Source organism: Mobula birostris, unplaced genomic scaffold (assembly GCF_030028105.1).
Source record: "Mobula birostris isolate sMobBir1 unplaced genomic scaffold, sMobBir1.hap1 scaffold_3219, whole genome shotgun sequence".
In the NCBI taxonomy this organism is placed as follows: domain Eukaryota; kingdom Metazoa; phylum Chordata; class Chondrichthyes; order Myliobatiformes; family Myliobatidae; genus Mobula; species Mobula birostris.
Window position 1 is genome coordinate 37501 of NW_027276284.1, and position 4415 is coordinate 41915.

A 4415-nucleotide genomic window follows, 5' to 3' on the forward strand; every position below is an offset into this window, starting at 1 on the left:
CGTGGTGCAAACGTGCGAATGCCCAACGTCAATTCCGCCCAAAGCATGAAGCCCTCGGTCGGCAATCGGGCCGCCCCGCGGCAGACCCACCTGCCCACCTCCGGAGATGGTAACGAGCCGAGCACGGAAGTTCGGCGCACGTGTCGAGACCGTCGCTTCCACTCGGCCTCTCCCAAAGGTAGGACCGACCAAGCCGGATCGATCGGGGAACAGAGGTCTAACGCAGACGACACTCGCGAGGGCACCAGCGGCAGGCTTGTCCCTTCTCCGTCTTGGTACACACAATGCCTCTTTGCTTTTCGGATCGATATAAAGCTTTTGCCACCGTCGGTCTGCCGGCCGCCGCCCGCGGTCCGCGCTCAGACTCTGTCTGTCCGCAGCCCCCGCTGCGTTCTTGGACTTTGTCATTTTTTTCGGAAATAGCGAAAAAAAGCTTTTATCATTGTAAGTCGGAGCTCGCCCGGCCTCCCGCTTACTGAGTCACAATTGAGTAAGGCTCACTTAGAACTCTGCACTGTGTCAACCGTACCACTAGTCACCCTGCTAAGTGTGTCTGGAAAACGTGTTCCCGTAAATCTCCGGGAACCCCGCCAATCCCCCCGTACAGAAATTGCATGTGTCAAGTCGGCGGGATGCCTCCCGGAAGTCCTACCGGGAAGGTCGCACTCTGGCCCCGCCAGGCGGGGCAAATCCGACCCCCATAGTGACTTCCGGGCCTAACTCGTTAACCAGAGCCGCGACAGACCGTGCAACAATGACATGTGTCAAACCGGCGGCACGACGCCCGGAGCTCATGCCGGTCGCGGGGCACCTCGGGCCCGCCCGACGGGGCAGATCCGACCTTCACAGGCTTCCGACGGCAATTGGTTAACCGGCGTGGCGCCGAGGGCACGCGGCTGGCTCGGCGGGCGGCCCTCCGGTAGTGCCGCCGTCGATCGGCCGCCTCGGTCGGCAGGAGGGCCCCGAAGTCGCCTTCATTCTGACTTCCGAGTCGGGACTTAGATTACTTTCGACTCTTCAGCCAAGGTCTCGGATCGACGGCGGGACCTGCGGTTGTCCCTCCGAAAATGCCGCCGCTCGGCCGGCACGGCCCGCCGAATACGTCCCCTTACTGGCTCCCGCCTCGGGACTTTGTCAGAAATTCATTCGGGCAAGGTTTCCATTCGGCGGCCGGAGCACCGGTAGTCATACGGAAAATGCCGCCCCTCGGCCGGCATGGGCCTGCGAATAGGTCCCGCTGACAGACTTCCGCGATTGGGTATTTGTCCGAAAATCCATACCGGCAATCTTCGGAATCGTGCGGAAAAGCTGCCGCGTGGCCCGGGTTAACCAATTGGGGAGGCCGGTGCCATCTACCGAATACTTCAACAACTCGTGAAAACGGCCTCCCTATATATCTGCAGGAACCCCGCCAATGCCCCCGTACAGAAATTGCATGTGTCAAAGGGGCGGCCGAATCTGACCCCGGCGGCCGAGCCTCTGGAACTCCGGGTCGGCCTCGGCCGGCAAATCCGACCCCCATCCAGACTTCCGGAGCGGACTTGGTTAACGAATTGCCACCGGGCAAATGGTTAACCGACAGATCTTGGAGGCTCGTTACCCAAGCCATCCCCCGCCGGTGCGAAAAGTTAACAATCAGCGGGCGGGCAATTCGTGAACCGACCGGGACCGGGCAATTCGTTAACCATTCGGAACCGGGCAATTCGTTAACCAACCTTGTCCTGGCAATGAGTGCACCAACCCGGCCGGACAATTCGTTAACCAAGCTGGCTCTGGCAATTCGTTAACCAACCTGGCCGGGACAATTCGTTAACCAACCCGGCCGGACAATTCGTTAACCAAGCTGGCTCTGGCAATTCGTTAACCAACCTGACCCTGACAATTCGTTAACCAACCCTGTCCTGGCAATGAGTGCACCAACCCGGCCGGACAATTCGGTAACCAACCAGACCCTGGCAATTCGTTAACCAACCAGGACGGGCAATTCGTCAACCAACCCTGTCCTGGCAATGAGTGCACCAACCCGGCCGGACAATTCGGTAACCAACCAGACCCTGGCAATTCGTTAACCAACCTGACCCGGACAATTCGTTAACCAACCAGGACGGGCAATTCGTTAACCAACCAGGCCCGGACAATACTTTAACCACCCTGGTTTTCCAATTCGTGAACCAACTGGGAACGGACAATTCGGTAACCAACCCTGTCCTGGCAATGAGTGCACCAACCCGGCCGGACAATTCGTTAACCACCCTGTCCTTGCCAATTCGTGAACCAACTGGGAACGGACAATTCGTTAACCAACCCGGCCGGACAGTTCGTTAACCAAGCTGGCTCTGGCAATTCGTTAACCTACCCGGCCATGGCAATTCGTTAACCAACCTGACCCTGACAATTCGTTAACCAGCCAGGACGGGCAATTCGTTAACCAACCTGGCCCGGACAATTCCTTAACCACCCTGGCCTTGCCAATTCGTGAACCAACTGGGAACGGACAATTCATTAAACAACCCTGTCCTGGCAATGAGTGCACCAACCCAGCCGGACAATTCGTTAACCAAGCTGGCTCTGGCAATTCGTTAACCTACTCGGACATGCCAATTCGTTAACCAGTCTGACCCGGACAATTCGCTAACCAACCCTACTCGGGCAAATCGTTAACCAAGCCCAACCCCGACAATTCGTTAACCAACCCTGCACGGTCAAGTCGTTAACCAAGCCCACACCCGACAATTCGTTAACCAACCCATACATGGCAATTCGCTAAACAACCCGGCTCGGGCAAATGGTTAACCAAGCCGGCCGGGCAAATCGTTAACCGGCCCGGCAGTCCCGACAATTCGACAATCAACCAGCTGAGGACAAACCCTTCGCCCTCAATAACAACTAGTTCTTGCCCCGCCGTCAAAATGTCCCGGCCGATGTTCATCAGAAACTCCTTGCTGGCCCATGGGCCCCCCCTCCTTACCTTAAGAGAGTCATAGTTACTCCCGCCGTTTACCCGCGCCGCACTGAATTTCGTCAAGTTGGGTCTGGCAACCCGCTAACCCGGCCGGCCGGGCCTGACAACGCTCTAGAAACCCGGAACAGGCAGTTTCGTGAACCAACCGCGCACGCTCCTGACAATGCGTTCACCCACCCTGCTCGGGCAAATCGTTAACCAAGCCCAACCCTGACAATGCGTTAATCAACCCGGCCATGGCAATTCATTAACCAACCCGGCTCGGGCAAATGGTTAACCAAGCCGGCCGGGCAAATCGTTGACCGGCCCGGCAGTCCCGACGATTCGACAATCAACCAGCTGAGGACAAACCCTTCGCCCTCAATAACAACTAGTTCTTGCCCCGCCGTCAAAATGTCCCGGCCGATGTTCATCAGAAACTCCTTGCTGGCCCATGGGCCCCCCTCCTTACCTTAAGAGAGTCATAGTTACTCCCGCTGTTTACCCGCGCCGCACTGAATTTCGTCAAGTTGGGTCTGGCAAGCCGCTAACCCGGCCGGCCGGGACTGACAACGCTCTAGAAACCCGGAACAGGCAGTTTCGTGAACCAACCGCGCACGCTCCTGACAATGCGTTAGCCAACCCTGCTCGGGCAAATCGTTAATCAAGCCCAACCCTGAAACTGCGTTAACCAACCCGGCCATGGCAATTCATTAACCAACCCGGCTCGGACAAATGGTTAACCAAGCCCAACCCAGACAATTCGGTAACCAACCCGGCTCGGGCAAATGGTTAACCAAGCCGGCCGGGCAAATCGCTAACCGGCCCGGCAGTCCCGACAATTCGACAATCAACCCGCTGAGGACAAACCCTTCGCCCTCAATAACAACTAGTTCTTGCCCCGCCGTCAAAATGTCCCGGCCGATGTTCATCAGAAACTCCTTGCTGGCCCATGGGCCCCCCTCCTTACCTTAAGAGAGTCATAGTTACTCCCGCCGTTTACCCGCGCCGCACTGAATTTCGTCAAGTTGGGTCTGGCAAGCCGCTAACCCGGCCGGCCGGGCCTGACAACGCTCTAGAAACCCGGAACAGGCAGTTTCGTGAACCAACCGCGCACGCTCCTGACAATGCGTTCACCCACCCTGCTCGGGCAAATCGTTAATCAAGCCCAACCCTGAAACTGCGTTAACCAACCCGGCCATGGCAATTCATTAACCAACCCGGCTCGGGCAAATGGTTAACCAAGCCGGCCGGGCAAATCGTTGACCGGCCCGGCAGTCCCGACGATTCGACAATCAACCAGCTGAGGACAAACCCTTCGCCCTCAATAACAACTAGTTCTTGCCCCGCCGTCAAAATGTCCCGGCCGATGTTCATCAGAAACTCCTTGCTGGCCCATGGGCCCCCCTCCTTAACCTTAAGAGAGTCATAGTTACTCCCGCCGATTACCCGCGCTGCACTGAATTTCGTCAAG